We start from the raw sequence: 23,230 nt of genomic DNA, 5'->3' as shown, positions 1-23,230 counted from the left end.
CAGACGAAGAAGAAAGCCAAGGGCTGAGGCCGAGAAGGTTGGGAGTAATTGATGGCAGGGGCGAGAGCGATTCAGGCCGTGGTGTCAGACAGAGTGACAGTTTTGTCTTGGCCCAGGAGGGAGATAGACAGATGAGATCCAGTGACTCTGCGCCTAGTGGGGGTGTTCGGGAGGCTGTCTGGTTCCTCTGGAAAACCTCCTGCCAGGGAAGGGGGCGGGAGACAGCCAGTCGGCTTTCCTGGCAGGGTCGGAGATGGGTTGGGGGTTGGACGTTCTCCTCCCAGATTCTCCTTCCTTGCCTGGTCGGGGGAGTTGGGCAGGGTGTGGAGTCAGGTGCCCGGGGTCACCGTGTCACCACCCAGCATCTTCTGGGACCTGGAGGGAAGGAAGCCATGTATCCGAGGAGGCCAAAGCCCACTTAAAGGGCTCTTCTGGGAGCTCCTTCCACCCATTTTGGGTGGGCGTTAGTAAGAACCCAGCCTGTCCTTCTTGGATCTCTGTCCCTAACTCCTGGGCACAGCCGGTGATGGGCAGGTTCCGACAGCGTGCAGCCCTCCTGAAACTTGGTGCCAGGCTCGGCGGGGGGGCGCGGGGCACAGCAAACTCTGAAAAGGTATGGAGGGACCTTAAACGCCGATTGCTGAGGGAGAGTGGGCAATCCGAGAAGCCTGCATACTGCACGATTCCAACCATAGGACATTCTGGAAAAGGCAAAACTACGGACAGTAAAAAGATCAGCAGTCGCCAGGGCTTAGGCGGGAGGGAGGGATGAACAGGTGGAACATGGAGGATTTTTAGGGCAGTGACACTCTTCTGTGTGATGCTATAATGATGGATACATGTCGTCCTACTTTTGTCTGAACCCGTAGCATGCCCAACACCAAGAATGAACTTGGATGTAAACCACGGAATTTAGTTAATAATGGTGTATCCATACTGGCTCATCAATTGCCACAAATGTACCACTAATGCAAAAGGTTAATAACGGGCAATTTGGGGAGGGGGGGAATGGTGAGAATTTGCAGTTTCCGCTCAAAAATGTTTTAAACCTAAAACTGCTCTAAAGAGCAAAGCCCAGGGACGGCTGGGTGGCTCAGTCGGTTAAGCATCTGCCTTCGGCTCAGGTCAGTATCTCTGAGTCTTGGGATTGAGCCGGGCTTCCTGCTCACAGGGAGTCTGCTTCTCTCTCTCCCTCTTCCTCTGCCCCTCCCCACTGCTCGTTCTCTCTCTCTCTCTCAAATGAATAAATAAAATCTTAAAAAAAAAAAAAGAGTAAAGCCCGTTTTAAAATTAAATTTTAAAAACAGGTCACAGAGACAAAAGCCACAGAACTAGGAAGAAGGGAGAGGTGAGCAAGGGGACGCTTCCCTGGACACCTGTGATGTTTATTTTGTAGTTAGCTGCCAGAGGGCATTCGCTGAAACCATGGTTACCCGAGAAACTTCCTTTCTTTCCGTGGTAGGCTTCCTCTTGACCTTGCTCTGAGCATTTAGTGCAGGTCACCTCCCTGTAAGCGACAGGCAAACCTGAATCTAGCCCCCATTCCCATCAAACAGATGCCTGTGTTATGTAATGGATGGATGTCAACAGCATTTGGAAAGTCGGATCACCCTTTACGATATATGAAAAGAATGTTCTCTGGTGCATTCTGGAGAGGGAAGGGGCACGGCGTTTCAGAGCAGAAAGTGTTCTTTGAGACCATGTGGCTGGAGGCCCCCAGAGAGGTTCAGCTACCTAGCCAAGGGCACACAGCCACGCGTGGGCAGGATTAACATCAGGATTCCCGACTCCCCATCCCATCCAGCATCCTTCCCCTGGGCCAGGCTGCTAAATGGTTCTCAAGGTACAGAGGTGGCGTGCTGAGCTTTGAGGAGGCGTAAGCTCTAGTCCTATGTCTGTGTCCCCTTATTAAAGCTCATAACCTCCCATGCTTCTGTTTACCCATCTGTGAGCCTCTCCCTACACAAGCCCAGATGAATTTCTTTGTCTCCCAAATGGCAACACAGATAATATTAAGATTCTTACCAGCAGTTATGAGGATTGAGGCATGGTTAATACCCCCGTGAATACCCCCCCTCTCCTACAGCTGTATTCCAGAGGAGGATCTTTTATTCCTCCCAGAGAGGGGCAAGGGGGGTGTAGGTTATTTATTCCTGGCTCAGTGGGCCTGGGGTGGGGGGCATGCTGCTGCCCCCTCCCCTCCGAGTGGCAGGCCCCAGAAAGCTGAGGATCCCCCCTTCAGTGCTTTTCTCTTTCATAAGAGAGAGGGATGCTCGATGCCGGGCCCAGCCTGGCTGCTTCGTCGGGGTCAGGTGCCTGTCCCCGACCGTGGGAGGGGCAGGGTCCGAAGCTGCGGGGCCTCGGCCTCCTCGGGTCTTGGGGAATCAGTGGTCGGGGCATCCAGCCCGCAGAGCTGGGCGGGGACAAGGACCGGCGGAGGGTTCTCGGGACCCTTGCTCGTTTCGGCTCCCGCTCGACCTCAGACGAGGCCAGTGTCTGGTCCTCTTCTCCCCCCCACCCCGCCCCCGCTCCTCCCCTCCCCACGTGTCTGACTCAGGACAGTCAGCCCCTTGGAGGCTCAGCCTCACCAGACACTTCAAAGACTTTCCCACGAGGCGCTGGGGCACCCCGCGAACTCCCTACAGCACTCAAGGGCCGGCTTCAAAAATCGAATGTAATGGGGAGCTGGCCCCCCTTCAGAGAGGCCTTATCATTTTGGGGGTGATTCCCCTCAGGAAGGGCCTTCTCACAGAGAGGAGGGACGCCCCCTTTGAAGGAAGGGCCTGATTTTCCTCCCTCCCCAGCCCTCCCGCATCTGTCCCGGGCCAGCCCCGACCCCCTTCGTGTCATCTTGGCTCCAGGACAATGCAGGTGAAGTGGGGGCCGGGAGAGACAGCGCACAGGCCCGACGCCCTGTGGGTGGGTGACCGCCCCAGCTCTGCTGCCTGGGGCGCCTGGGTGGCTCCGCCCATTAAGTGTCACACTCTTGATATCAGCTCAGGTCTCGATCTCAGGGATCGTGAGTTCAAGCCCTGCGTCGGGCTCCGTGCTGGGTGTGGAGCCTACTTGAAAAAGAAAAAGTACTGCGGGCCTCTGAGGGGCTCTGTGGTGGTGGGGACTCTCTCCACGCAGTCAGCCATGCAGACCCACCCACCTCAGAATCCTGGGGCTGCCAACTATGCCTGGTCCCCTTTCTGTGGCTCTGGGGTGCGGCGGTCTGTCCTCTCAGAACACCAAGGCAGGGGGCACTGTGCTTTTCTCCCTCCTCCCCTGGGTCCCTGCCCCCGACACGCACACGTGCACGCGCACACCCACACCCACACACACTCACACTCACATGCCCCCCATCCCAAAGCCCAGGTCTCCACACTGGGCCTCAGAGGAAAGACCCCACCATCTTGTGATGGGAAGGAAGGAAGGATGTTGCTGTGCTCTGGAGAGCAGAGGGCGCGGGGAGGGCCTGGCAGGGCGGCTGTTCTCTACCTGCCTCTACACCCAGCCCACACAGAAGCACAAGTCCGCAGGGAGAGCGGCTCAGCTAGCCAGGGACCTAGCGAGTCCCGCCGGATGCCCCAGATCGCTTTTAATCTAGTGCCTTCCCCCTCACCATGTGGATCTGAAAAGTAATTCAGGCTCCCATAGAAAATTTAGAACGTACAGAAGAGAAAAAGGAAAGAAAGTAAATCTCACACAATCTCACGGCTTCTTGAGAGATAACCATTATGAACATTCTGGGGTCCACCTTCCAGTCATTCTCCTGATCTACTGTCAGGGTTAGTTTTATGTGTCAACTTAGCCAGGCTATAGGTATTAATCATGCCTTTGACTTTCTTTATTCTGATGCTTTCACATCCCGGGGCCTTGTCGGCCCCAGAGGGACTGCCCCTGCCAAGCTTGGCCAATTTCGGGAGATGGCAAAAGACTCATCTGCAAGCACACCTTCCCTGTGCAAGCCAACCAATCCAGAGCCCACACCCCCAATGCCGCTTACAGACCCTCACACTCAGGAGCACCACCCTTTGCCCTCATCACCACAGGGCTAGGGATCACACCAGTACAGAGAGTCCTGTGGGCCAGAGCCCACTGGAATTATTTAGACTAGCCAATCCTAAATCTGCTTACCCCACCTCACCCATTCCATCCTCTGGAATCCCCTGGGTGGCTCAGTCAGTGAGGCCTCCGACTCTTGATTTTGGCTCAGGTCATGGTCTCAGGATTGTGGGATCGAGCCCCATGTGGGGCTCTGAGCTCAGCAGGGAGTCTGCTTGAGATTCTCTCTCTCCCTCTGTCCCTCCCCCAACTCATACACTCTAAATAAATAAATAAATCTTTAAAAAAAAAAAAAAAAGACCCTTGCCCATGCTTTCCACTCGGTCTCTCTGCCTCCTGGCTGACCCTGGTGCTTTCCCACCTGCCCCCTCCATGTTCCCTTCTCTTGGGAGGCCCCTTCTCTTGGGATGTGTGAGTATAACCAACCATCTTTCTAACGGCAATCATCTCCTGGTCTGTCAGCCTTGCAGTACCTGAGTAATAATAATGGCTCTGTTTTAAAATACTGTTGCCACAGTCTGAAGATTTGTGTCCCCCCACCCTCAAATGCCCATGTTGAAATCCTAAACTCCCGAGGTGATGGTATTAGAAGGTGGGTCCTGTTGGGGAGGTGATGAGGTCATGAGCGTGGAACCCCCATGAATGGGATTAGTGCCCTTATAAAAGAGGCCCCAGAGAACTTGCTTGCCCATCCCCTCTTCTGAAGACACAGCGAGAAGTCAGCAGTCTTGCACCCTGGAAAAGGGGTCCTCACCACAGCCAGGCCATGCTAGCACCCTGACCTTGGACTTCCCAGCCTCCAGAATGGTGAGAAGTACACGTTGTTGTTTATAAGCCACCTGGTTTGGGGTATTTTGCTGCAGCAGCCCAATGGACTAAGACAGCTATAGTCCCCAGTTATTCAATCAGACACTAATCTAGGTGTCACCATGAAGGTGTTTTGTGTATGTGCTTGACATCTACAATCAGTTGACTCCAAGTAAAGCAGATTCTCCTCCATAATCTCAATGATCCTCATCCAATCAGTCAAAAGGCTTTATGAACAAAACGGAGGTTTCCCCTGGAGAAGAAATTCTGCTTTAAGGCTATATCTTAAACTAGGCAATACCAAGTTCTCTTCAAGTGCATATGTTGTTTTTCCAGAGAAATCTTTGTTCACTCCAAAATCATGAAGATTTCCTCCTGTGCTGTATCTTTCATGTTTAAATCTAAAATCTACTTGGAACTGATTTCTTTAAGTTGTGGTAAAAATACATACATTTACCATCTGAACCATTTTTAATTGTACAGTTCAGTAGCATTAACTCTATTCACATTGTTGGGCAACAGATCTCTAGAACTTGCTTCCACCTCTTGGCTATTGTGAACAATGTTGCAAAGAACATGGGTGTGCAAATGTCTGAGATCATGTTTTGAATTCTTTTGGATATATACCCAGATGTGAGGTTGCTGGATCATTCAGTAGATCTATTTTTAATTTTTTGAGAATTGTCTACACTGTTTTCCATCACAGCTGCACCATTTTATATTTCCACCAACAGTGCACATGGGTGCCAATTTCTCCACCTCCTGGCCAACACTTGCTATTTTTCAGTTTTTTGATAGTAGCCACATCTTAATGGGTATGAGGTGACATCTCACTGTGGTTTTCATTTATATTTCTTTAATGATTAGTTTTACTGGGCATCTTTTCATATCCTCATTGGCTATTTTATCTTTTTTGGAGAAATGTCTCATCAAAGCTCTTGGCCATTTCATTTTATTTTATTTTTCCTTAAGTAGGCTCCGCACCCAACATGGGGCTTGAAATCATGACGCTAAGATCAAGACCTGAGCTGAAATCAAGAGTGGCACACTTAACTGACTGAGCCACCCACATGCGCCTCCGTTAGCCATTTTATTTTATTTTATTATTTCTTTTTTAGAGAGGGAGGGAGAAATGGGGAAGGGGCAGAGGGAGAGGGAGAGAGAATATTTTAAGTAGGCCCCACACCTAGCATGGAGCCCCACATGGGGCTCAATCTCAGGACCCTGAGATCATGACCTGAGCCAAAATCAAGAGTTGGTGGTTCAACTAACTGAGCCACCTAGGCACCCCTCCTTTGGCCATTTTAAAATTCAGTTACTTGTTCTTTTGTTCTCAAGGTGTAGAAATTATTCCAATATGCTGGATATTAACCCCTTATCAGATATGTGATTTGCAAATCTTTTCTCCTGTGCTGCAGGTTGCCTTTCACTCTGTTGTTTCCCTTGATGCACAAAAGTTTTTGAGTTGGATGTGGTCTCATTTGTCCGTTTTTGCTTTTACTTCTTCTGCTCTTGGTGTCGATCCAAGAAATCCTTTTCAAATCCACCATTATGAAACTTTTCTTCTATGTTTCCTAGAATTTGACAGTTTTAGGTCTTACATTCAGGTCTTTAATCTGTTTTGAGTTCATTTTTATATAGGGTGTAAAGTAAGGGCCTGACTTCCATGGAGTTGATTTTTGTATATGGTATGAAGAAAGATGAAGATGAATTTTGTTCCATATGTACATCCGATTGACCTAACATTGTTTAATGAGAATAGTCTCTTTTCTGCATTGTTCTGTAGTGCCACCTTTGTAGTAAATCAAGTTTTCGTATACGTAGGCATCTGTTTCTGTTTTTGGGCTCTCTATTTTGTTATTTTGGTCATTTATCTAACAGCTCATCATTACCACAATGTCTTAATTATAGCAATTAATATATTCATACCAGGTAGAACAAGTACTTGCACTTTGTCATTTTTTGTCAAGATTGTCTTGGCTATTTGCTTTTCTTTTTTTTTTTTTTAAGATTTTATTTATTTATTTGAGAGAGAGAGCATGAGAGGGGGGAGGGTCAGAGGGAGAAGCAGACTCCCCGCCGAGCAGGGAGCCCGATGCGGGACTCAATCCCGGGACTCCAGGATCATGACCTGAGCTGAAGGCAGTCGCTTAACCAACTGAGCCACCCAGGCGCCCGCTATTTGCTTTTCTATATAAATTTTAGGATCATCTTGCCAACACACACACACACACACACACACACACACATACACACACAATCTGTTGAGGTTTTGATTGGGATTGCACTAAATCTAAAGAATTTGGGGAGAACTGACATCTATATAACATTGAATTTTTTTTAAGATTTTACTTATTTATTTGACACACAGAGAGAGAGAGCAAAAGCAGGGGGAATGGCAGGCAGAGGGAAAGGGAGAAGCAGGCTCCCCGCTGAGCAGAGAGCACGATGGGGCACTCTATCCCAGGACCCTGGGATCATGACCTGAGCCAAAGGCAGACACCTAACCCATTGAGCCACCCAGGTGCCCCAACATTGAATCTTTCAATAGATGAATGTAGCATATTTCTCCATATATTAAATCTTCATTAATTTCCCTCAAGAATTTTTGGTAACTTCTGATAGCAGTCTTGAATACTAGTTTTAGTTCTACCTAGGTATTTAATGATTTTATAGGTTATAGGTTATTGTCAGTGAAATTAGTAAAAATTTCATTTTCTAATTATTAGATATTTGTATATAGAAATACAATTTGTTTTGTATATTGAGTTTATATATTCAAATAATTTTCTAAGTTCTTTTATCATTTAAGTTTCTCAAAATGTTTTTGAAATTTTCTACATACAAAACTATGTTGTCTGTGAATAAAAATCCTTCTACTGATATTCCTTTTTCTTGCCTTATTCCACTGGTTAGGTCTTCCAGTATAATGCTGAGTAGAAGCATTAGTCGTGTGTACCCACCTCTCTTTCCTGATCTCGAGGGGGTGATTTTAACATTCACCATGAAATATGATATTTGCAGTAACTTGTAGGGGTTTTTTGGTTTTGTTTTGTTTTGATTCTTGTTAACACCTTTTATCAGGTTAGGGAAGTTCTCTCTATCCCTAGTTTATGAAGACTAAAATTTTTTTAAGCCATAAATGGTTGCAAATGTTATCAAATACATACCAAATCTGCATCTAATAAGGTAATAATAAAATTTTTCTTATTTATTCTGCTAGCATTGTGAATTATAGTGATTAATTTTCTAATGTTAAATGAACCTGGTATTACTGGAATAAATTCAACTTGGTTGTGATATATTTCCTTGTGTTTATATCTCAGAATTTGGCTTGCCAATATTGTTTATAATTTGCATCTGTCTTCATTAGATACATGGACCACCGATTTTCCTTTCTTGTAAAGACCTCATCAGGTTTTAGTGTCAAGATTGTGTAGTCCTCGGGCGCCTGGGTGGCTCAGTTGGTTGGGCGGCTGCCTTCGGCTCAGATCATGATCCTGGAGTCCCGGGATCGAGTCCCGCATCGGGCTCTCTGCTCGGCGAGGAGCCTGCTTCTCCCTCTGACCCTCCCCACTCTCATGTACTCTCTCTCATTCTCGCTCTCTCAAATAAATAAATAAATCTAAAAAAAAAAAAAAAAGATTGTGCAGTCCTCATAAATTGAGTTGAAAAGTATTTCACCTTTCCTATTTACTGGAGGAGTTTATGTAAAACTGATGCTATTTCTTTCTTAAGTGTTTGAAAACAATCTGCTAATGAAGTCATCTGCACCTGGATCTTTCATTATGGGAACTTTTAAATCACAGATTAAAAAAATTTTTTACTTAGATTTAGGACTATTCACATTTCTCAATTCTTCTGGAGTCAGTTTTGGTAAGTTAAATTTTTCTAAAATTTTGTTCATTATATTTAAAGTTTTTGGCATAGAATTCTTTGTAATATCTTCTTTTGTTATTATTTTAATGTCTTTAGGATCTGTACTGATACCCTCTGTTAACTTTAATTCCTGATACTGGTTATCTATGCCTTCTCTTTTCTTAGTTTTTAATTTTTAAATAAATTTTACTAGTCAGTTTAAAGAATCAGCTTTTGGTTTTAATGAATCTATTTTATGTTGGTTTTCTGTTTCATTAATTTCTGCTCTGAGCTTTATTTCTTATTACTTTCTACTTTTGGGGGGTTTAATTTACTGTTGTTTTTCTAACTTGTTAAGTTTGGTACTTAGATCACTGATTTTCAGGGTTTCTTTCTTCTAATGTATGAAACTAAGGCTATGCAGTCCCTCCAAGTATCACTTTAGCTATATCGCACAAATTTTATATTGTGTTATATTCCATTATCACTAAGTTAAAAACATTTTCTTTTTTCCATTATGATTTATTCTTTTACCTATGGGTTATTTAAAAGTATATTTTAACGATGCCTGGGTGGCTCAGTCAGTTAAGTGTCCAACTCTTGATCTCAGCTCAGGTCTTGATCTCAGGGTCATGAGTTCAAGCCCTGTGTTGGGCTCAAAGAAAAGAAAAGAAAAGGGAGGGAAAATGTATATTTTGTTTAGTTTATAAACATTTGGGGGTTTTCAATTTATTGCTTTTTATTGATGTCTAGCTTAATTGCATTGTGGCCAGAGAACTTATTATGTATGATTTCAGTATTTTGAAAATAATTGAGACTTCTTTTATAACCCAGTATATAATCATTTTTCAAGTCACTTTATTCCATGAATGCTTGAAAAGAATGTGTACTTGGAATAGGTCAAATGTTTCATGTTGTTCAAATCTATTATATCCTTACTGACTTTTTTGTCTCTTTCTTTTACTGTAACTTCAGAGATACACTAAAATCTCTCTCTATGACTGTGGACTTAACCATTTTTTTTCTTGTGGTTCTGAAAATTGTAGTTTCATGCATTTTGAAGTTATCTTGTTTATTACATGAAAATTTAGAATTATTACATGATTTGTTTATGAATTTTTTTTTTTGAAGATTTTATTTATTTATTTGACAGACAGAGACACAGCGAGAGAGAGGGAACACAAGCAGGGGGAGTGGGAGAGGGAGAAGCAGGCCCCCCGCGGAGCAGGGAGCCCGATGCGGGGCTCGATCCCAGGACCCTGGGATCATGACCTGAGCCGAAGGCAGACGCTTAACGGCTGAGCCACCCAGGCGCCCCTGTTTATGAATTTAAACTTCTAGTATTTAAAACATTTTTTCTCTAGTAATGCTTTTTCCTCCCTTAAAACCAACTTTGTTTTAATATATATACAAGCTTTCTTTTGTTTCATGTTTGCATGCATACCTTCTTCCATCCTTTCACTTTGAACCTTTCTGTATCTTTACATTTTATATTCATCTTTGGGGAAAATCATATGGTTCCATTTTATAAAAAATAATTTGTTTGCAATATTTGCCCTTTAATTAGAAAATTTAGTCCACTTACATCTGGTGTAATTACTAATGTTGGGTTGAGATCTATGATCTTACTTAGAAAAAACTCAGTATATAGGCCTATAATAAGCCTAAAATTATGGGCAGAGGAATATTGTGCCTGATATAATTTATAGAGCAATTTCATTCTTTCACCACCTTTGAAGACTTGCTCTGGCTTGAGGAAAATAAAACTTGGTACCACTATCCCTTCTGCTTACAGAAATAAGCAGGAGTATTGATAGACCTGTTGAAGAATTTTATCTAGCTAAAGTAGAGAAAAAGTGGAATTTCAAAACTTCTGCTCAGTGTTCGTGTAGCTAAGGTGGACATGAAGAATGCATGACTTTGTATGTGGTGGTAATGTTACCAGTGTAATTTCTTATGCCTGGATAGATGAGTGGACATGTTCTAGAAGCAGAAGGATAAGCAAAGAAAGGAAAATAGAAACTGCTCTGCCTATATCTCTTTATAAGGGACTAGGGATCTTTTCCAAAAATGTTGTTTTTAGAAAATGTATATTATCCTGAATATGAACTTAGGTTCTACTGTCTCTGAGAATTATATTATCCATGGAAAATATATGTATTGTGTCCAAAATTTACTCACGGGAGCATGAAGACTGCAGAATGAATAAGGGGGTGTGTCTTCCCTTGCTCTGGACTGTCCCCACTGAAGACCCTCATGGTTTTATGCCAGACTGAGTAACTCAGATGGTTGGGCTCTATTTTGGGGATTATTGTGTCCCATGGGTTGCACTGGTGGGTGGTGAAACAGCTCCCAGATGAGACAAATATTTTTGGTAGGAGGGAATGTTTTCCCTAAAGAGAGACAGAGATTAAGGAAGTGACTCTATATTTTAGGAAGGGAGAAGACCTCAAGGCAGGGAAGTATAGCTTGAAAGCTTACCCTATTTTCTCTTCCCCCATCCCCTTCGGTTCTGGAAATATTTATATTTTACATCAGTTTGAAATGCTTTTTTTACATTAATTTTTTCCCTATTTTTCTCTATACTGTCAGTAATGTCTATTGCACAAACAACAGCCAGCTCTATGTTGGTGACGTGTATGTGCTGGGGGAACTGGGGTGGTCCAGGGAAGAAGGGTCTTCCCCAGCATTATTCCTCCTCAGAAGCCAGCGTAACAGCAGTCACACTGTATCAAGAGAAGGTAGCATTCCCAGGATTACAGGTGACAACCAGGAGAACAATTAACAAGCCCTGACCTCCTCCCAATTCCCCCTTCCAACCTACACTTTAGAGGAAGATGCTCTTTGAAGAGGAGAAGCAGACGCTTGTGTTACACTGAATGGTTCCTCAGAAATATCCATATTTATTGGACCCTCATATTTGGGCTGGATAGAAGGATAAGAGGATCCGACAGGGTCAGGATTAGAGTGAGATCATTGAGGTGAGTCAGCAAGGGCTTGATCCAACCCTGCCTTTATTTTAAATTTTGCTATTTTTTAAATCATAGACTTTTTGCATTAACTTTGAATTTTCAAAACCTTGAACAAAATTTCATTCATCCTGATGACTGAGTCTTCTAAGTGCTCCCTTAAATTTGGGCCCGAGGCAAGTGCCTCATCACCACACCCTAGACCTGCAATACGTGGACACACCCGTGTGTGTCCACACACACACAAGTTGTAGCCTATGTTCCCTCTCTACAAAGGATATCACAGTTCTTTGAGCATGCCTCCATGCTTTGGCACCAAATGCATCTCCTGCCTATAATGCCATTTTCTCTCTCCCCCATCTGCCTACGAAACTCCTAAGCTGTCTTTTAAGACTTAAAGTCAGCTTTAATGATCTCCCTAGAAAGAAATGATCACTGTCTCCTCCATGTTATTCCCTCACCCTATACGTACCTCTCTCACTGTACTCATCACCCAGGATTTTAATTATCAGCTCATATGTCTACCTTCCTCAACAGCCTGAGTGGTCTTCGTGGGCAGGCATCTTGTCACCTTGGTATCTTTCCGTTTCCAGCAGCCGGCACATAGTAGGTGCTCAAGGAAATACGCATTCAATGCCGAATGAAGACAAGGACGTGGTTGCCATTTTACCAAAAAGGAAATCAAGCTCAGAAGGTTGGGACGGCTTTCTCAAGGCCACACTGGGTCAGCCGGGCTCAAAGCCAGGTCTTCTGCTGCCCACATCCAGCGCTGCGTGCACTGCCCAGAATAAGCAGTAACCCTTGCAGAGAGCCAGCCCCCACAAGCTTGTGGGGAGCCAGTGTCCCCACCGACCACTGCAGCTCTTTGCCCAGAGCTCCGCACCGCCTCTGACCCACCCTTGGCAGCTCTCCAGTGCCCCACTCCCCCCACCACTTCCCTCAAGAAGGCTGACTCATGTGGATCCCAACAACGTTCCTGGACTCTGCTCCTATAGGAGCTGGTCACCAACTCAGCCTCTGATCCGCGTGGCAGGGTCTGCCGAGATAAAAGACACCTCTCATCTCCAGAGTGGAGCGTTGAGTTTGGCCAACAACTCTGGGAGCGAATATCCAACATGCCCGAGGTGTTGCCCTCAGAGGGAAGATTTTGCAGCATGAAATGGTCTATTCTTCACAGGACGTTTTTCTGGAAATCCTCAGGTCCTGAAAGGGAGCCACTTAGGCAGTCAGAAAGAAGGCTTTTGTGGGTTTCTCTTTCTTTCTTTTTTTTTTTTTTCCTCGCTTTTCTTGTCTTTTTTAACCTTCTGCTTCTGACTCTGCCAGGCTGTGTCTCTCTCTCACCCCTGGAGCTTTCTTTTCAATACTGGTCATTCGTGGAGTCGGTTCTGCCCTCTCTGCTTGTGACTGGTAGGAGAGCGGGGCTGCCTCCCTCTAATGAGGGGCCCTCCAGGTCCCACTGCCCTCATTTTTGATACCTGGGGAGAGGATGTTCAGGCAAGGGGCAATTGGATCAGAAAGGCCCCACTGAACAGACATCACAGCCGAGCTCAAAGAGTGCAGGAAGTAGAACAAAGAACAAAAACATTTACAGAAGTGCTCCAGTGTAAGGGGAAAATGTACTAGCAACTCTAACAAGGTCAATGGTGAGGGAAAAAAAAAAATTTTTTTTTTTTTGAAAGGAATTGCTGAGGGAAAAAAAGAGAGAAACCTCAAAAAGGGGCTGAGGACTCTGAGTAGGGCCTGCTGGTCGGCTCCTGGAACATTTTCCTTGATATCTTCCCATGAAGCACTATTTCTACAAGACTTCAATACATTGGAAAAGTTTATGCAACTGGTTAGGAGGAGGGTTAGAAGTTGTGAGTCACCATCATCAGCTCTGTGTGTGTTTGCTTTCAACATGGGCTTCCTGTGGGACCACATAAATGGAGCCTTTCTGGTTCTTTGGCATGTGCTGGGGTGGGGTGGGGTGGGGTGGGAGCACCCGGCCAACCTATTTCAAGGGAGTGTGGGGCGCCCAGCCTCCGTGGCTACTAAGAATGGAATGAATGGCCTGACTTGCCTGTGCGCCGGTCCCCGATGTTGAAGAATAGCAGGAAGGACTTAGGTGGCACTAATGCTAAGTTCCTTGACTTTAGGCAGGTTTCTTAAGCACTCTGGGCCTCAGTTTCTTTGCCTGTAGAATGGGTACAGTCTAACCTCCTTTGCAGGGTTATCATGAGGCTTATGATGCCCGGCCTCCACGTCAAAGCAGCTCCATAGGTAGTTGTTACTCTTTCTGGCCTTTTTTTTTTTTTTTTTTTGGCCGCTTGTGTTTTCTTTTTATTGATCACGGATAACGGGAATGTGAAAATAGAACTTCTTAAATCTTGGGCTTTCTGAGCAAATGGAATGGCTTCTTATAAACTTCCTTCCCTGGAGATTTTTTAAAGGACCGGCATCCAAAGGTCTTAGGTGTGCTCCTAAATTCTACTTTCTTGTTTTGGGGACTACCTATGGCAAATACTTTAAGCTGGCTTCCTCTTGCAGTCCCATGAGCTTTAAGGTTGTTTCCCTTTGCCCGCCATTATATGTACTTTCTATAATGCAATTTATTTGAACATCATCCTCACAAAAATATTTGCAAGATAGGGCTGCCACGTGCAGAATTACATAAAAGGGAAGGATGCCCATGACTGATTGAGCACCTACTAGGTGCCAGGACTGTGCCAGCCCTTCATATGTTTTAAGACTTAGCCCTCCCCCAGTTGCTCCCCCCTCCCCTTATCCTGCTCTTTTATTCAGGGTATTTATTTCCTTCAAACATACCAGATAACTTACTTAGTGTGATACTTTTTTTAAAATTATTATTTCTTGTTGATTGTTCCTGCCCCCAACAACCAGAATGTAAGTCTATGAGGGCGAGATATTTTTTCAAGCAGTTTTTTATTTTAGAACACAGTTGACCTTTGAACAACATGGGTTTGGAACTGTGTGGGTCCACTTATGCATGGATTTTTTGCTGTCGGGCACTATATTCTCTTCCTTATGATTTTCTTAGCACTTTCTTTTCTCTAGTTTATTCTAATAGTATATAATACACATATAAAATATGTGTTAATTGGCTGTTTATGTTATCAGTAAGGCTTCTGGTCAACAGCAAGATATCAGTACTTAAGTTTTGGGGGAGTTGAAAGCTATACGTGCATTTTCCACCATGCAAGGGGTCAGTGCTCCTAACCCCTGCATTGTTCGAGGGTCAACTGTAGTTTTAGATTAACAGCAAGGTTACAAAGGCAGTACAAGAATGTCCCTGTGCACCTCACACCTGGTTAACCCCCTTCATTACTCCATACGTTTGTCACGGCTAAGGAAACAATGAAAGTACGTTGCTATTAATAAAACTGCAGACTTTATTCAGAGTCCACTAATTTTTCTCAAATGTCCTGTCTCAGTTTCAAGGTCTCATCCAGGATCCCACGTTGCTTTTAGACATCATGTGTCCTCGGTCTTCCCTGGCTTGCGGCAGTTCCTCAGACTCTCCTTGTTTTTGATGACCTTGTACGGGTCATGTGTTTTGCAAACTGTTCCTCAATGTGGGTTTATCTGATATTTTCCTTGTGCTTAGATGAGGCTGATGGGTTTTTGGAAAGAAGACCATGGAAATAAAGAGCCATTTTCACCCTCATATTGAGAGCTATACTGTCAGCATGACTTCTCCCTAATGATGTTGACCTTGGTGCCCTGGTCAAGGTGGTGTTCACCAGGTTTCCCCGCTGTAAAGTTACATTGTCCCCCTTCCTTTAGTCTACTCTTTGGGAGCAAGTCCCAAATACAGCAGCTATGGGCCAAACGTACCCCTCCCCACTCCCCCAATTTATATGTTGAAGCACGAACCCCCAGCACCTCAGATTATAACCATATTTGGAGATAGGATCTTGAAAGAGGCAGTTAAGTTAAAATGAGGCCTTTAGGGTTTGGCTCTCATCCAATATGACTGGCATCCTCATAAAAAGAGGAGATTTGGACATGATACGCTCACACATAGAGGGAAGACCATGTGAGGACACGGGGAGAAGGCAACACTCTAAAGCCAAGGACAGAGGCCTCAGAAGAAACCAAACCTGTCGACACCTTGATCTTAGACTTCCTGGCCTCCAGAATTGTGAGAAAATAAATTTCTGTTGTTTAAGCCACCCAGTCTATGGCATTTCGTTACAGCAGCCTTAGAAAATTAATACAACAGCCCACTCTCTTGATAGTAGAGCACCTTCAGAAATTATATAAAACTATTCTCTATGGGGTTTTGTTTCTTCTCCCTCGCTTAGCTATTTGTTCAACCATTTTTTATATCGGTGTGGATTCATGGACTCATGGATATTTATTCCATACCTTAAATTATAATCCAATACTGTTATTTATCTCATCACTCAAATTCTTCCTGCTGTGGTCATTGTGAGCTCCTTCCGGTTGGCTCCCACTTGCTTAGGACACACCCCTATCATTTGGTATTTTTGAGCCCTTCTTCACTTTCTTCCTGGCATTGCTCTAGGTCCATCTTGTACATTCCCTGCCCAATCCCTAGAAGCAGCCATTTCTTCAAAAACCTCTGTCTCCTTTTATTGCAGAATGGTATTGGAACCAAGAGCTGGGCGCTGGCGGGCTCACTTCTACTGAGGGATCTTCGCTTCCAGGCCCCACATACAGGCAGGATTTTTGTCGGTTCTGTTCACTGATGAATCCCGAGCACTCCAGGCTCTGTCACCGGGTAGGTGCTCATCGGTATTTGTTGAATGCATTAATGAGGGGATAATCTTCAGAACCACTCTATAAAATCAGTGCTATTATTATTATTACCATTTTATACATGGAGCAATGGGGTCGGTGAGGCTGAGAAACCTGCTAAAGTTGTACAAGGAGAAAATGACAAAGCAAGGATTCAAATCCTGGGGGCCTCAAACATCACTGAGTTTTTCTGCCAATTTGAATTACCTGCATGACGATTCTCTTGGTCCATAATGGTAATCTGAAGATCTTTCGAAAAACAGTGAAACTCTTCATCTTTTTGTAATGTTGCAGCCCGGCGGGGTGAAAATAGCCTGGATGATAGGGTCAAACGGACCGGGATTAAATCTGGGCTCCCTCCCTTAGGGCAAGTTGACTTATCCTCTCTGTGCCTCAGTTTCCTTAACTGTAACAGAGAAAACAAGACTAAAGGCAAAAACATGGATGACCTGCTCAGAACAAGCTCCGCATATAGTAAGTGTATCCGTTTCCTACTGCTGCTGGAACAATCACCACACACGTAACAGCTTAAGACAATGCAAATTTATTATCCAAAGTCCTAGAGTCAGGGTGTCAGCTGTTGTGTTCCTTCTGGAGGCTCTACAGAAGAATCCGTTGTCTTGTCTTCTTCAGCGTCTAAGAGGCCACCTGCCTTCCTTGGCCCCTTCTTTGTCCCTCTGTCCCCTGCTTCCCTTGTCACATGACCTTCTCCGATTCCAACCCTCCTGCTTCCCTCATAAGGACCTTGAGATTGCATCTAGGGCCTACTAGATATTCAGGATATCACCCCCCCGCCAGACTCTAAGTCCTTAACTGCATCTGTCATGGGATGTTTATTTTAGACTGATGCAAGCTACAAGTCTAAGAGTGACCCTCTCTTGACTTGCTCTTGGGTAAAAGACAAAGAGTTTTCCACAGGCCTCTTGGGGGAAGACAGGCAGTATGCAAAATACAAGTAAATACAGATTTGGGTGTATTCATCAAGCCATAATAAAGCTAATGGTAGATGCTGGATGTCAACAGGCTGCCAGGTAAGATTTGCTGCCATCAAAACAGAGTACAGTTGCACCTCCATGTGCATGGCAGCCTGGCCACAGTAGCTAAAGGGGGGAAGCAGCTCAAACTCCTATCAAAGGAAGAGTGGACGAACAAAATGTGGCATATATGTATAATGGCAGTCAGGTGCGACCCCAAGAAGACGTGAGTGGCCAACTGTAGGCAGTAGGGGACCCACTGCAGACCTAAGGCATTGTGGGCGGGTGTTGGGGGATGGAAGGGAGGCCAGTGGGCTGACTCCTGAGCCCTTTCCGCTGTCCATCTGTGCTGTTCTAAGACTCTAGCTGTGTCAGCCCGCGGTGGGCGGAGGATGTCACAGAAACTCTGTCACTCTTCCCAGAACCAGTCCTTCCCATTCCCATCCCAGGATCAAAGCGAGCCTCCCCTTCCCAGAAGCCCTTTGTTTATTTCCTTGATATCCTGGTGACCTACTTTCTCATCCCTGCTCTTTATTCCTGCTCTCCCAACAAATCCTTCATCCCACTCCTGCTGTGTTAGAAGGAAAAGAGGCTGACCTTCCAGCCCAGATGGTGGCCCTTGGGCGGCTGGCGGCTCCTCATGCTGGTGGGAGCCTGGCCTGGCCTGAGCTCCCTGGCAAGCCTCACTCTGTGGCCGCAGGAGATCCCCCAAGGACCTGTGGGCACGGGTGTCTCTGTTCTTCCCGCCCCCACCCGCAGGGTCACCTCCCTAAGCTCGAAGAGTCAGCCTCAAGCCAGGTGTGCCCTCTTCCCTCCCTTTTGAAAAAAATCTCATTGTCTTTTTTCTCACCGTAAACAATGCACAGATGTTTGCTGTAGACATTTGGATAGGACAGAACATTAAAAAAAGTTAAATTAAAAAATTACTCACCAAGCCCCACCCGAAAGAGAACTATAGGCATTTGATGTATACTCTCTTATCGCTCTCTCAATCTCTTTACATCTAAATTATATGGGGATGTATTTTATTATTTATACATCCAACATTATAAACACATACTAATAATATAAATAATATAAATAATAATAAATATCACATAATAGATTTGCTCAAGTGTACTTGAGGTTCTGTAAGGGCTTCCTTTTCTCAGTACAGTATATTATAAACCTCTCCTGGCCATGCCTTGTTCTTCTATGACTTCCCTTTAAGCAATTATACATCACATGGGCATTCCGTGGTTCTGGGTTTCTTCAACGGCGGGCCATAGGCCTCTGAGGACTCACGGGGAATCGTCCATTCACTCTGGGAATTTTACTTTTTATTTTTTTTTTCCTGAAGTTATCAGGAGGAGGAATTAGGGAAGAACCTCTGGGCCAGGGAAAAGAGCCTGAGTCGTGGTGCAGAGAAATGATGGCACAGATGTCAAGCATCTAGGGTGAAGCCCCTCTATTCTGTCCCCACCCTCGGCTCCACAGTTCCATCTTCGGAGGTGGAGTGGAGGGCTAGTTTCCCTTCTGAGGAGTTCCTCCCCTCGCCACAGATGTGTCTGAAAGGTGTCTGAACGTTGAACTGGACCCTGGCTCCCTGAACCATTTCCCCCTTGGCATGGTCTAGACACAAGAACCCAGTCTGATTCCCCATCCATGTGACTGCTCCCCAAACGCGGGAGCCCAGCATCTATGAATCTCTAAGCTTCCCTGCTCTGAGCATCTCCAAGCGAAGTAGCCCAAACATCTTTAGCCATTCTTTATCTGAATAGTTTCCAAACCTTTCACCATCCCCGTTGACATCCTCCAAATGTGCTCTAGTTTCTCTACGCCCCTCCTCAAGTGTTTCCCGGAACTGAAGGTGGGGCTCCAGATGCAGATGGCCTGAGCTGTTCAGGATTGGCTTCTTTTGATGCAGTCTAATATTGCCTTTGCTTCTTGGCAACCACATGACATTATTGCTTCATATTGATTTGCAGGCGACTAAAACTCCACGGTATTTATTTTCTTTACATGTGTTCTTGTTAAGCCATCCTGTACTTGTACGCCTGATTTTTTGGGGCCCAAATCCATGAGCTTATATTTGTCTATCAAAGAGCTCCTTCTTGTGTGGTTCAAGTCCCGTCCTAGTCTGTTGAACTTATTCAGAATCCCATGTTGTTCGTCCAGCTGTCCCTCTGGCTTTGGGTCAACAGCCGATTTGATCTGCATGCTTTCTAGAGCTTAGTCCAAGTCATTGATAAAGATGTTGAATAGAACCGAACCAGCGACATAGCCCCGCGCTACTAGAAATCTTTCTTGGGGTCAGAGGTCCCATACTGATGCTCCAGTTGCCAAATGCAGCTTACAGATGTGTTTTGTTTGGCCGGCATAGGGTTTTGTTTAAAACAAAACAAAACAAAAACAAAACTTTGAGTCAGTGGCCAACATCTGGGTTTCTAACTTCTCCTGAAAGATTGAAGATATCTCCACACTGGATCCATAATCCAATAGGGCAGCAACCAGCTGGTGTGGCCAGAGCAGCTGTGTGTGGTTATATGAGTTGTGAGTGCAAGACACAGGCTCTCCATTTTGTCTCTGTCCCCGCCACTCCCTAGTATCAAGCACCCAGCCCACTCCTGCTCATGGATGATACCTGTCTCCCTCACAAAGGCATTGGGTTAACAGCCCCTACTCTCTATTTATCAGCACCCCTTGAGTATAATCTGTCACCTCGTCATAAATCCACCTCATTGTACCATCTCCCAGGCCATATAATCTCCCTTGGGATTTATGAGATCTTGTCAAATTCTGCATGCCACTCAGTTATCAGGGGTCTCTGCCTCTCCTTGATCTACCAGAGTAAGACTGTGGAAAATGACACTGAGATTAGCTTGTCCTGTTTCGGTCTCCAGAACCTACTCTGACTCTTAAGTGCCACTCTTTTCCTCTCTAAGAGCTTAGAAACTGTCCTTTAAAACATTGTTTTTAGGGCTTTTTAGGACTACACCTGGAACTGGTTATCAATCCACCAAACAAGCATGCATGAAGATACCCTCTCTTTATGATGACCAGAACATTTACTCAGCTTTAGTCTTCTGGTACTTTTGTTGCTCTCATTTTCTTATGATATCTTGTGATCTCTGGAGTAGAAGCATGCATGCCAGGAAATTCAGTCCATCTGGAGTCAGTAACTGTTCCAGGTAGGGCTTTGATCCCTTTTTACTGATGTCCATTCTGCTCTGTTCAGTGTTATCATTCTCTTCCTAAACAGAGAAATCTCAGGCAGGGAAACAAGAGGAGATGAGGGATTTCATATTCCCTTCTCCATCAGAAGTACTCTGCCATTAGACTTTGAAAAACAGGTCTGTTCCTTTCTTGATTATCTTCTCGTGTTAACTATCACTTAAAAGTTTTTGGCAGACACAGTAAGATGTCCACCAACAGTTTATGCTTCCCCTTTCGTAGGACAGCGTTGTTTCTGGGAAGGGCTGCCCTGCTAGGGACTACATTTCCCAGCCTCCTTTGTAGCTAGATGATGCCATGTGACTAGTTCTTTCCAACGAATGTGGAGGAAGTAATAAGCATCACTTCCAGGTTAAAGAGCTTAAGCTATGAGTGGTCTTCTTCACCTCCGCTTCCACCACCTCCACCAAGTGAGGGCAGAGGGCTCTGAGACCCTGGTGGAGGGTGAAGGCGCAAGGTGGAAGGAGTGTGGATCCCTGCATCACCACATAGAAGTCTGCCTGCCAATCAGGACCCCCTCCTTGAACTGTTACATGAGTGAGAAGCTAGCTTTCATTATGGTACACCACTGAGACATGCTCTGTTGGTTTCAGTGGCGAGCCTTGCCCTAAATAATAGAGTTATCCGAAATATTTCTCACAAGTCTCGGCTGCCCACCATTTCTGTTCCAACTCTAGACTACGTCCTTCTGTTCCTCCTTGTGAACTCCTTTCCATTTTGGGTTGTATGTGTCCTCTTAGAACCTCAGCTCTCTTAAAATCCCCTTTGCAGCCCATCTCTTCAGGCATACCCCACACTCTGCTTCCCGCCAGGACCATTTGAAATTGCATTGTCAGAACTACCTTTTTACAAGCTTCCAATTCTCTTGACGCTTGTTTCTGCTACAGCCATTGCCGCAGAGTTTTGTGCAAGATGCCAGAACTGTGCACCGGAGCTCCCTTCCCAGCATCACGTGGCCTCTAGGAACCTCTCAGATCAATGGTCTGAATTCTTTCGGAGGCTATATTTTAGTTAAGATAGCACCAGATGTTAAATAATCCCTGAGGTGTACAATGATTCAAGCAACATAGATGTTTATTACTTACTTACATAAAGTCAAAACAGGTTTACCTAATTGGAGACAAGCTTTCTTCCGATTCAGGGACCCAGTCTCCTTCCACTTATGGCTCTGCCGTCTTTACTACCTGGCTGCCCAGATGTTCTGATGGCCAAGCTTGGTGCTCATTGCTTCTGTATGGCCGCACCTGCATTGTCATCTGGCTCGGGGCCTCAGGGGAGAAGCAGAACCCAGCTAGTCTGGTGAAAGTCTCTGCCACAAGGTTTAAGGTTCCTTATACTTTGAGAACCACTTTCATAAATATTAGCTCCTATTTTTTTTTAATTTAGTCATTCATAATATATTTGTGGAACACTCACTGTGTCCTAAAGAGTTTAAGATGGGATGGGTCTTCTGGACCCCCTCCTTTCCCCCAGGAGCATTCACAGGTGCTTCTCTGCTTGTGAATTTCTCCACTCTTAGAGACCCTCCCGCTGGGCTGGTGAGAGCTGGCTCCACTCTACCACCAACACAGTGACTTGGCATCTCTCAGGCCAAGTGGTTTCAACTTCCAAACCACCATGGATTCTTTCTCCAAATTTATCTTGTTGCCAAGCACTGTGCAAGCCACAGGAATACAGTAGTAAGCAAGGTGTGTTCAAAATTATTCTGTAAGGTAGGCAGGGCACATATTTCTTTTCTTTTTTTTTTTTTTTTTGGAGAAGGAGAGAGAGTGGGGGAGGGGCAGAGCGAGAGAGAGAGAATCCTAAGCAGGTTCCACACCCAGGATGGAGCCTGACATGGAGCTTGATCTCACAACCCTGCGAACATGACCAGAGTCGAAATCAAGAGTAGGACGCTTAACCGACTGAGCCACCCAGGCACCCAGGGCGCATATTCTTATTCCCATTTGAAAGTTGAGTCAAACAGCCTGGCTGAAATTGCACACACAGTCACTGGCCGACAAGGGCTGGGGTAGGAGTCTCCTGACTTGGGTCCTGCCTTGCACTGCAGTGACAAAGAAGGACACAGATACCCAAGTTCGCTTTTATGCTTCCTGCTCATTGGTGCAAATTAGTCTAAATCCGCAAGCCTGGCATCAGAAAGAATCTGAAGTTGGGGTAGCAACACTTGAAGAAATGTGGAAACCTACATCCTATCCTTGCTACTGTATTCGTCGTCCGGGTAGCGCTACCTTCAGCTTTTCTGCTTGAGGCTGGTGGAGACCGAGCAGTAAGCAGAGACTCCCCATCTTGGGCCTCCTGCATGGCAATCACACCTCGAGGTTTGGCCCCAAAGCTCAGGCTGTTCCAGTCTGGTGAGTTTCTCCTTCCGGACTTTCACGCTGTCAATTCATTGGCGTCCTTCTGAACAAAGCCCTGAACATTTGATTTGGGCTTCGTTTCTCAAATTACCACTTACCTAATATGCTTTGGTTCTGCTTCAAAGTAACACGACTGCAGGAGAGAACTCCATCCACCAAGGTCCTTGCCACCGTGTGGCTCCTGCCAGGCTCTCCCTGGGCCCGAACACCAGCCACACACACAGGCCTGTCGGGAGCC

Source organism: Leptonychotes weddellii, chromosome 15, assembly GCF_054177405.1.
Source record: "Leptonychotes weddellii isolate Sample4059 chromosome 15, ASM5417740v2, whole genome shotgun sequence".
NCBI classification, from domain to species: domain Eukaryota; kingdom Metazoa; phylum Chordata; class Mammalia; order Carnivora; family Phocidae; genus Leptonychotes; species Leptonychotes weddellii.
Note: the sequence above shows the minus strand (reverse complement) of the source record.